Raw genomic sequence first — 12,218 nt, 5'->3', positions numbered from 1 at the left:
GGAAAGGCAGAGGGATTGATCCCTAGTAAAGCAAAGTTGCTACGGGGCGAAGTACCTTACTGACATACGCTCGTCCACTTGGGGAAATCTTCAGTGGGAGCTCCACACAGAGACCTGGGACTCATAATAACTTACCTGGTTGTCTCCAAACTTGTGTTGGCAGAAGGCAGTCAGATATACAGATATCTAAATGTAAATACGAGGATTCTTCTTTAAGTACCTATTCTACACACATCCCGGCAGAGTACGTCTACTAATTAGGGGCTCCTCCCCGGTCCCTATACTACCCTCGCACACAAGCCTTCTCTTCTTCTAACTACCTTAAGTCTACCGCAAGTCTCTTCTGTACTGTTGTTATCCTCTTTTTGCAGTTGGTGTGTATTGCACTGAAGTTAAAGTGTCATTGTTGTTATAACTCAAAAATCTCAACTTTCAACTTTCAACAGTAGATATAAAGCAGGTTTGCAATTTACATCCATTTTTTTTTTAGTTAGCATGGAAAACAAGGCACCTCTTGTTTTCTGACTCTTTTTTTTCACAAAACAGGAAACTGTCAGAAAACAGGAAGTCCTGTGTTTCACCAGTCATGTGACTGATGGACACATTGAGCCGTGACTCTCTGTACTGGCTGGAATTCATGTGTTTAGTCAGTTTTTTTCAACCAGCACAAGTCAGAAGATCTGCCTTCTGGAGACAGGACCTGGATTTTTGGTAAGTATAGCTTTGTTTTACAGCATGATAACAAAAAAAAAGATGAATGTATAGGGCAAACTTGCTTTATTTCACATCTACTGTTGATTTAGATTTTGAAAGAGTGTCACTGTCGTGAATTTTTTTTTTTTGCAGAAATCAATAGTCCAGGCGATTTTAAGAAACTTTGTAATTGGGTTTATTATCCGAAAAATGCATTTTTATCATGAAAAAGTAGTTTGAAGCTCTCCCCCCTGTCTTCATTGTTCTCCTATGGAGAGAGCTAAAGAAAAGACCAAAACAGGACAACAAAGAGTTAATCTACAAATCCCTCACGGGATATCTCCTGTGACAGTCACCAGTGACCTGTCTGAGCTCGGATTACAGCTGTCACCCAGCTCCGTGCCTGTAATCCTCTGTTATCTGCTTTCTGCTGCCGGCTAACTCCCTCCTTCCTCCTCCCCCCTCCCCTCTCCCTAGAGCAGACAGGGTACGTCTCCTGCAACAAGTCACAATTTTCAGATTTTTCAGAGTGGATGAAAAAGAGGAAGGAGGGGGGGGGGGGACCTGGGAAAAGGCTTTTTACATGCAGATAATGGCAGATTTGGCTAATAAACCCAATTACAAAGTTTCTTAAAATCGCCTGGACTATTGATTTCTGCAAAAAAAAAAAAAATACGACAGTGACTCTTTAAGTTAACCTCAACTTCGGGTTAAAGGGGTATTCCACTCAAATATAACTTTTAATATGTTGTTGCCCATGGTGAGACTAACCATTCCTTTCATACGTGTTATTATCTATTCAGTCTCCTTTCCCCAGTTCTCTGCTGCTGCTTTCTGCTGAAAACACAAAAAATCTGTGTGTGAGCTTTTTTCTCTCTCCCTCTCCTCCCTCTTCCCTTCTTAGTTGGCTGATGTAAACAAGGCCCTGGCAGGCTTTATCTGCAACATTGTAGCCTCTTTCTTTTTTTCTTTTTATTTTAAAGTCATACAAAAGAAGGAACGGACAACATCCCCCCTCTCCTTCCCACAAACATATGAGACATGTCAATAAACAACAACTTAAGCAGTGTTCCGGGAACATCTTAGTAAGACACAAAGAAAGGAAATATATAGCAGGACAGGAACAAATAATAACCAAGACAACTTCATTCTAGAGAGCCAGGAGTGGTGACCGAGCCCCTTCCGTAACTTCGATAACTTTTTAATATTGTATCTTCTTGCTAATGCTGGAAGGGTTAATCACAGTGAGTTCTTTAGCAACTTGACCCCAGGATAACCCTCCCAGCAGTACAAAGAAGCTACAATGTTGCAGATAAAGTCAGTCAGAGACTTGTTTATATCAGCTGTCTCAGAAGGGGGGGGTAGGGGAAGATAGGGAGAAAGCAGAAAGGAAGACAGCAGAAAGCAGCAGCTGAGAACTAGGAGAAGGAGACTGAACAGATAATAACAAGTATGGAAGGAATTGTTAGTCTCACTGTGGGCAGCAACATATGAAAAGTTATGTTTGAGTAGAATTCGCCTTTAAGCCTTGGACTCTGTGATCTCTTCCGTAGCACCCTGCACCTGCACCCTGACTACCGTTCTACCAAAGGTCTGGTGCCCACGTGTCAAGGGGGAACAGTGTGCAATGCACTGCTACTACTGTATACCTAGAGGAGGTAAGCAGTGATGGTAATGAATCACTATTTAACTCTTTACACAATGTGGGCCAAGCTTTCTCCACCTGACTTATGAAGTGTGAAAACAATTAAATGTATTTCCAGGATTTCTTATGGGAAAACTCTGCTCAGTTCTGGAACAGCCTTCCAGAACAGATTAAATTTGAGAACAGAGGTATGAATGACTTTATTTAGTTTGCTTTTTGGTTCATTTGCTGTAAGACAGAGATGTGGAAACCACAGATTTGATTTCCTGCTACCTGCAAATAGATGTTCGGAGGACTGATTTATATTATTTCATTTGGTTTCTTCATGGCCTGAAATATTCTCTACATAGTTTTTTTTTATTATTATTATTATTTAGATTTGCCTGATACCCCTTTACCAAGTCTGCATTCACACGTCTGCAGGGCTGTCTATATCCGTGGATCCGTAGCTACAGACAGCACTATGGATGTGCATGGATTACAGCCCCGACATACACCTGTAACACCTAAATAGAGATGAGGGGGTCTGTAATAATTTTTCAGACATGTGAATGAGGCCTTGGTAGAAATGTAAAAAAAAAAAAAAAGGCCAGATATACATAGAGATGGGCATTGCTAGAGATGAGCAAATTTACATGACAAACAAAGCGAAGCACTTTGCTTGCTGGATAGTCGGTTTATACGCCAGCTACTTTTGGTCTCTGCACCGCTCCACCCCGGGTGCCTGGAAAAACTGGATCCAGTCCTCGGAAACTTCTTCCAGTTTCCCAGGACTGGACCCAGCTTTTCCAGGCACCCGGGTTGGAGTGGCACAGAGGCAAGCCAGCATATAATCCGACTGCTGAGCAAATGAAGTGCTTTGCTTCGTTTGTAATGTAAATTCACATATCTCCAGTTTTAGCAGATCTATCATCTTGTTCCTGGAAACAAAAGAAAAGAAAGAAAACTGCCTCTCTAGTGCCACCTGTAGTGCTAGCAGGGCCGGCAACAGCACAAGGCTTACCGGTGCAAGTGCCCGGGCCAACAGCGCCTCTAGGGGCCCAGAGCTCTGATGTTTAGGCCCGCTCACTGCAGTGCAGGGTTAGCGCTGAACATCAGAAGAAACAGGAAAAAGAAGCAGGACCTGCACAGAGAGAGAAAAGTGTGAAGGACCTGATCACATGACCCAAAGGTCCTCAACCCTTACAGTTTGGAGATCAGACAGACAGAGAGAAAGAGGGAGAAGACTGAGCTGTAAGTGCTGTGTGTCTGTGAGTGTCAGTCAGTAATGTGTGTCAGTCAGTGAGTCATGTGTGTCAGTAAGTCAGTAATTTGTGTCGCTCAATCAGTAATGTGTGTCAGTAAGCGTGTGTGTCAGTCAGTCAATAATGTCTGTGTCAGTAAGGGGGCCTTTACACAGAGAGAGATTTATGTGACAGACAGGGCCGCTTCTGCCATGAGGCGGAATGAGTATTCCGCCTCAGGCGGCAGATTCTGCCCCCCTGCAGGGGGTGGCAGACAGCAGCCCTGCAGCAGCTCATCTGTCCTGCCGCAGCCGTCCGGTCCCGCCGCCAACGCTCACCGCTGTTCCCCAGGCGCGTTCCTGCGGCGTCAGTCAGCAGCTGTCATCGTCCTGCCCGGGGGCCGCGGTGAGGGGACATCTGCGGCAGGACAGGTGAGCGGCTGCAGGGCCGTGGAGACAGCAGTGAGGTGATGAGAGCTGCTGACTGATGAAACGGGAGAGCAGCGGGGGACAGCAGTGAGCGTTGGCGGGACGGGATGGCTGCGGCAGGACAGGTGAGCGGCTGCACGGCCGGAGCACGGGGAATGGGGGGGTGGTTGGGGGGGGTACACGTTGTGGTCCGGACGGACGGGGGGTTGGGGTGGGTGGTGCTAGTGAGGGGGCGACCACCTGAGGTTTGCCTCAGACGGCAGAGACCCCAGAATTGGCCCTGCTGACAAATTTTTGAAGCCAAAGCCAGGAACAGACTATAGACAAAGAACAGGTCATAAAAGACTAAGATCTGTCCTCTTTTCAAATCCATTCCTGGCTTTGGCTTTGATAATCTGTCAGATAAATCTTTCTGTATAAAGGCACCCTAAGGCTATGTTCACACCACGTAAAAAACACGACAGTGTTTGCGCAAACAACGGCCGTGTTTTTTGAGTGTGAACCCAGCCTAAGTGTGTGTCAGTCAGTAATGTCTGTGTCAGTGTGTGTGTGTGTGTGTGTGTGTGTTAGTGTGTGTGACAGCAAGCATGTGTCAGTAATGTTTATGTGATTAAGTGTCCGTGTAATGTGTGTGTCAGTCGGTGTGTGTCAGTAAGCGTGTGTGTGCAAATAATGTGTGTTTGTGTATGTTAGTGGTTTCTCAAGTGATAGTGATAGGATGAGGGGGGCGCTGAGACTCTGTCGACTAAGGGCCTGGCAAAACTTGGAGCCAGCCCTGAGTGCTAGTTACAGACGGGTAGAACAACAACAAGAGTAAAATGGTTATTCAGCATTTCTCTTTTTCGTTTAAATGTGTCAGGCTGGCTTACTAATAAAAATATACATGCACGTTGCTTCCTGGTCTCCATTAGCTGTGTTGAGACAAAACAAGAGAACAGTGAGCAGAGCAGACCCAAGCAGCAGAGTGATGCTATTTTTTTTTTTTTTTTTTGCTTCTCTGTTATAGCATAAGACTGCATTTAGTTTAGTTAGCTTTTTTAGTCCATTTGATCTAAGACATAGATGTGAAAACCACAGGTGTAATTTCCTGCTACCTGGAAAATAATACTTCCTGTTTAGAGATCTGATTTATACAATTTTCTATGGTTGACTCATCATCTGAAATTTCTAGTTATTAATTCTGATGTGCTTCTTATAGGCTACATTCACACACCGTAATATAAAATAATATAATGTAATTTTGTGGTTGTGGCAGTGTTTTTAATGTTAGGCAATGTTCCCACAATGTAACAATAAGGGCAAATAATGTCCATTGTTGCAAAACAATGGCCGTTATTAATGATCATGTTCATTAATAACAGCCGTTGTTTTGCCCTTATCTTTACATTGTAGGAACATTGCCTTATAATGCGTTCCACTGAAGTTAAATTGGCAGCCACTGTACACACCATATAGGCAATATTCATGAAGTGTCTTTCTTCTTTGGTAGTTTTATAGTCCTCCTTTTGGACGGCCGTCAATTTCAGACCAAGATATAGTTGTATTATGCAAAATATGGCCATATTTAAGGGTATCTAAAACTCAAATGTGACCTGTACACTCGGATATTGTGTTTTGTAAAGGGACTGGCCACTTTATAGTAAAATTGTTCACTGCACTTACTGATAGTCTCTACCTTAAATAGGTTGTCCAGGCAAAATTAACTTGTCCCCTATCCACAGGATAGGGAACAAGTTAGAGATCAAGGGGGGTCCAACCCCTGCACCCTCCACAATCTCCGTATTGGGCCCTCGGCTTCCTTGTTATGAATACAGACGCGGGTACAGCACATGACCCAGGGCTCTATTCATTACTATGAAGATGCCAGAAAGAGCTAAGCACAGTAATTTCCGGCTTACTCAACTGTTTCCGGCAGCTCCATAGGAATGAATAGAGCCGCAGCTCACGTGCTGTACCTGCGGCTGTATTCATAACAAAGAAGCCAGGGGCTCATTACGGAGATCGGCAGGGAGTACTGAGGTCAGATGCCCCGCAATCTCTTACTTGTCCTATGGATAGGGGACACATTAATTTTGACTGGACAACCTCTTTAAAGTAAAAGTCCAGGGTCAGACATTTTTTCTAAAGAGTCGGGGAGGATGCGGCTCAACTTAACAACTTACCTACCTCCCCGACTCCAGCGCAGGGTCCGCTGCCCCTAGCTCCGGTTCCTGGTCCCTTGGCCGCTTTTTGGTCTGAGCAGGGACCTGGGGTCGTGACATGTCAGCCCCACTCAGCCAATCAGTAGTCGTAGAGGGCTCGGTCTGCTCTGACAATGTATTGGCTACCCACGATTTCACTGCGGGGCCCAATTTAGGCAAATGCACCACCAATGATGCATACCAAGGTCATTTAACGGCATCTAAATAGTTAAAGGTCACCATGAAAATGCTATTTAAGCTATGGGCATCATGTTATAGATCAGAAGGAGCTGAGCAGACTGATATAGATCTTTGGGAGAAAAGATTTAGTATAACCTGTAACACACACATTGATTTAAAAAATCCCTGATAATTTTATGTTAAGGAGTCCAGTGGATACTGTCACTCAATGGACTGGACTCTTTGGCATGGAAACATCAGAAATTTCAATCAATAAATTACAAGTTATTCTGAATCTTTTCCCATAAAGATATATATCAATCCACTCAGCTCCTTCTGCTCTATAACATGATGCCCATAGCTTAGGTAGCGTTTTTGTGGTGACAAGTTCCCTTTAACCATTTAGATCCCTTTAAATGGCCTTGGTATGCCTCATTTGTGGTGCATTTGTCTTAATTGGGCCCCGCATTGCAATCGTAGGTAGCAGGCTGAGGCAATCAAGTGACGACATGATGGATCAGTGCAGTACATACGTACTGTATTGATCTCTATGAGCTAACAAGGTATTGCTCATAGAAACCCTACCCTAGGGATAATGTAACAAAAAAATATAATAGCTACTCATGAGACAAACCTTAATTTATAATTCAATACAGTGATGTGTTACTGAGGAGAGGAAAAGTTTCTTAATGTCTTCTTCCTTTCTTATATCTGTCAACACTTTTCTTACTGATGTCACTATACATTTCATCACTGATGGTAACCACTAGAGCTAGATCAGCCCACATCTCATGCTGCAAGAATGTGTGAATGTACCTTTATTAACATTACTTTATCAAGAATGTATTATAGTGGTGCTAAAACATAAGCACATCTTGATCAGATTGAGTAGATTATAAATGCTGCTAAAGCCTCAAAAAAGGAAGAAACAGCTAAATCTGTTAAGGAGGGGAATAAAACCTTCTTTAGATATATATAAATGACAGGAAGAAGAAGTATAGCTGCAGCATTACTAAAATAGGAATGGTTGGACACAGCATTGGCTGCAGTTGTATGGGTTTGGCCCCAATGTCTTCAGAGGCTGAAGTTGCAGAGGAACTTGCCCGTATAAAGTTGAATAAAGCAATGGGTCCAGATGGTGTCCACCCCACGGTTCTCAAAGAACTCAAATATGTCATTGCTGCCCGCCCTGATGGATCTGCATAACCAACCCCTCCTAAAAGGAGATGTTCCTCATGATTGGAGAATGGCCTATGTTATACCCATCCACAAGAAGGGTAGTAGAGAGGAGCCCAGTAACTACAGGCCAGTTAGCTTAACAGTTATAGTAAAAATGATGGAAACTATTCTCAAAAGAGAAGAAAGTGGTGCCATGGATATGGCCTATCTGGACTTCAGCAAAGCCTTTGATACAGTTCCCCATAAAGAGCTGATAGAGAAGTCAGAGAAAATTGGACTTCAGTTCAATTCAGTGGATGTGTTGGCTGAAGAATAGATATCAGAGGGTTGTTGTTAATGGTGTATATTCTGGTTACAAGTGGTGGCCACTGTTTTGGGTCCTATTCTTTTTAATATGTTTGTAAGTGACATAGGAGAAGGTTGGGTAGGTAAGGTTTGTCTGTTTGATGATGATACAAAGGTGTACAATACGATTGATATTCCTGGAGGTGTCAGGAATATGGAAAATGATTTAGCTTTACTAGATAAGTGGTCCACACAATGGAAACTGCTGTTCAATGTTTCCAAATATTAAATAATGCACTTGAGGAGGAGGAATCCTCTATCCGAGTATTATGTCGACAGTTCTGTGTTGAAAAAGACTTTAGAAGTCACCAGTGTAACCAGGCGGTAGGGAAAGCAAATCGTATGCTGGGGTGTATAGCTAGAGGTATAGCCAGTAGGAAGAGGGAGATTGTGATCCCGCTGTATAGAGCTCTAGTGAGGCCACATCTGGAATACTGTGCCAGTTCTAGAGACTTCACTTACAAAAAGGATATGGCTAAAATAAAACGGGCCCAAAGACGGGCTACAAAGATGGTGGAGGTTGTCAGGCATAAGACATATCAGGAAAGACTTAAAGTGACACTGTCACCCCCGATTTGCATTTTGACTACTCTAGGCCCCACCCCCATAGATTGTCCCACACCAATGACCGCTTGGGGGGCGGGCCTATGCAGCGATGATGTCACAGATGGAGGCAGGGCTAAGTGGCGCTAGGGGTGGAGCAATGTGGCACAAAGCCTGTGAGACCCCGCCCACATATACCAATCCACAGGTGATAAAAACAACTTTTTACCAGAACAAGCACCATGAGGTGTGATATAAAATAAGTAATTAAAGCTGTAACATTTACCCTTTACTCCTGTGGAGAGCAGTCAAAATGCAAAAAGGGGGTGACAGTGTCACTTTAAGAATTTAAATGTCTATAGTCTGCAGGAAAGAAAGGAAAGGGAGGGCATGATCGAAACCTTTAAATATGTTAAAGGACTAAATAAGGTTCAGGAGGGGAGTGTATATAATAAAAAACTGAACTCAAGAACAAGAGGACACAGTGAGAGGTTAGTTGGGGGAAAGATCAGAAGCAACATTAAGAAATATGACTTTACTGAAAGAGTAGTAGATGCTTGGAACAAACTTCCAGCAGAGGTGGTTGGTAAATCTACAGTAACAGAATTTAAACCTGCCTAGGATAAACATATATCTATCTTAAGATAGTAAGAATGCAAATACTAAAAGGGCAGACTAGATGGACCCAGTGGTCTTTTTCTGCCGACAATCTTCTATGTTTTTATCATAGTTATTATTAATAAATGTCAGGATATTTTCCAGGAGCCTGGAGATGTAGTTGTCATAATGAATATGATAAATTCCAGACCCTCAGGATTGTACTGAATAGACCATGAAAGTGTTTAAATTGTGGTAAGGAATGAAAATTGAAACACACAACTTTAGCAGTTATATAGTTTTCCCTAAAAATATTCTATGGTGCATAGGATACTCCATATTTCACAGATTGTGAGGGTCTAACTGTTTCTCCAGTATTGAATATAAGCTTACTGTAGATGGGACTAAAAGTTCTCATTGATGTTTGGGTGCCACCTATTGATCATATCAGATACTACAGTTCTCCTGTTCTGTTCGTGTTGTATTTTTTTCTTCAGGTCTTTAAAACTGGTAAAATTCGATTACTAGTCCCAATAATGTTTAATTTTAAGCCTCTGAATCCAGGTTTGTAGGGTCCTGTAGTAAAAAGCAATGCATTATATGCTGGCACTGTTTAAATTTTTTACTTGTAATATCTGCATTTCATGCATATTAGGGATATGTGCCAAACATGAAGCTCTGATGGATGTCACTGTATAGAACATGTTTATTTCAAGAGACAAACTGTCCTTTAATTAATCTATGAATTTTGTCTCAGATCATATAAGATTGTTTTTATTGTAAATAACTTGAAAAGATAGGAAAATATGAATTTTATTAGCCATAGTAAAGTACTGCGTCTACTACTGTGTAGCAATTTTGGCCCTTAAAATTTGTCTTCAATGAGTAAGATAAAGACATTAATGGGAAACCATCTGTGGAATATCTGACACAAAAGATCTGCCATAAAGAGTATACAGTCATGCCACGGAGCATCACACCCACTAAGGGTCAACTGCGACCAGGTAGGGACAACTTTGTAGGTAGGCCAAAAAACAAAACAGGATTTTTGGATGAACCTGGGTATCTCCTGACAGCAAAGCGATAATGTATCTGATCTAATGTATCATACTCAAAGATTTATCATATATATATATATATATATATATATATATATATATATATAGTGGTGCCTTGGATTACAAGCATAATTCGCTCCGGGACTGTGTTTGTAATCCAAATCCACTCTTAAACCAAAGCAAATTTTTCAACAAATGCAGACAATTGGTTCCAAGCTCCAAAAATAATGATTTTTTATTCTGAATAACATGTAAAACAGATGAAACAAACAACAAGAAACATCTTAAGCTGTCATACTGTACAGTATAGCAATGTGGAGTACAGGGAGCTCTTAAACCAAAGCAATGCTCTTAAACCAAGTTATAATTTTAAAAAACTGTGAGCTCTTCTTGCAAAACCCTCTTAATCCAAGTTACTCTTAAACCGAGGTACCACTGTATATCTTTCTTCAAGGCAATTGCAGATATCATATATAGTCCAGAAAAAGTACTGAATGTGAGTGTAGCATAACTGTACCATGGGCCCAGGGCTGTTCACAAAACACAAGCACACTGCACACTGAAAAATCCAGCATATAGCACTAATAGCAAAATGGAGAACTGTATACCCCTATAGTCACGTTACCAAATACCATGCAGCTAATGGAAAAGTCAGCACTGGACGCTATACACCCAGCATTAATCCAGAGCCACAAACCAGATGCAAGTCACAATTACTGCGGAGTCAGAGGTCTTGTCAGATTTCAAGATTTGCCAGATTTCAATAAAGCAATTTCTTTATTACAACCACTCAAAAGTGCAACATCTCGGCAGCAGTGCTGTTCCAAAGCATGCTTGAGAAAGACAGCTCTGCGTACCACTGCATTTGTGCGCAGTTGCAATAAAGAAACGCGTATACACTATCGTTCAAAAGTTTGGGGTCACATTACAATGTCCTTATTTTTGAAGGAAAAGCACTGTACTTTTCAATGAAGATAACTTTAAACTAGTCCTAACTTTAAAGAAATACACTCTATACATTGCTAATGTGGTAAATGACTATTCTAGCTGCAAATGTCTGGTTTTTGGTGCAATATCTACATAGGTGTATAGAGGCCCATTTCCAGCAACTATCACTCCAGTGTTCTAATGGTACAATGTGTTTGCTCATTGGCTCAGAAGGCTAATTGATGATTAGAAAACCCTTGTGCAATCATGTTCACACATCTGAAAACAGTCTAGCTCGTTACAGAAGCTACAAAACTGACCTTCCTTTGAGCAGAATGTGTTTCTGGAGCATCACATTTGGCCAGAAAAAGAGAACTTTCATCTGAAACTCGACAGTCTATTCTTGTTCTTAGAAATGAAGGCTATTCCATGCGAGAAATTGCTAAGAAATTGAAGATTTCCTACAACGGTGTGTACTACTCCCTTCAGAGGACAGCTGCCGAGCGCATTTCCACTCGTGCCATAGACTCCACTCTATGCACGGGCGGATTCTGCCGTCTGTCCAAAGAATGAACCTAGTTAAACCTCTTTATGTCTCTTTATGTTTATGTTATTGTCTGTTAGGCAGTCCTGTGCCTCAATATATTATAGGTGCTCCCATATAGTAGTTAGCCCCCCACCCCATATAGTAGTTAGGTCCTTCTGTCTTCATATAGTAGTTAGCCCCCCGCCCCATATAGTAGTTAGGTCCTTCTGTCTTTATATAGTAGTTAGCCCCCCACCCCATATAATAGTTAGGTCCTTCTGTCTTCATATAGTAGTTAGGCCCCTTTCACAATATAGTAGTTAGGTCCTTCTGTCTCCATATAGTAGGTAGGCCCCTGTCACAATATAGTAGTTAGGTCCTTCTGTCTCCATATAGTAGTTAGGTTCCTCTGCTTACCCATATAGTAATCAGCCCCCCTCTGTGCTGTGCATCCATATAGAGGTTAGGCCTCTTTGTGCAGGTAGGCCCCTTTAGTAGGTAGTATTAAACTACCATAGATAGTCTGGTAGGTAGGCATCCCCTACAGTTACCTCTCCAGAAGTATGTTCCCAAGTATGTAGAATTTCCTATGTAGGCATGTTAGCACCCCCTCTCTCTAGTAGGCAATCCCCCTGGCAGTTATCCCACCAGTTAGTATTCCCCAATTTAGTAGGACCACACTGTAGGTAATCCC

This window comes from Dendropsophus ebraccatus, chromosome 5 (genome assembly GCF_027789765.1).
Source record: "Dendropsophus ebraccatus isolate aDenEbr1 chromosome 5, aDenEbr1.pat, whole genome shotgun sequence".
NCBI lineage: Eukaryota > Metazoa > Chordata > Amphibia > Anura > Hylidae > Dendropsophus > Dendropsophus ebraccatus.
The sequence above is the reverse complement of the archived record's forward strand: the minus strand, read 5'-3'. Positions refer to the sequence as shown.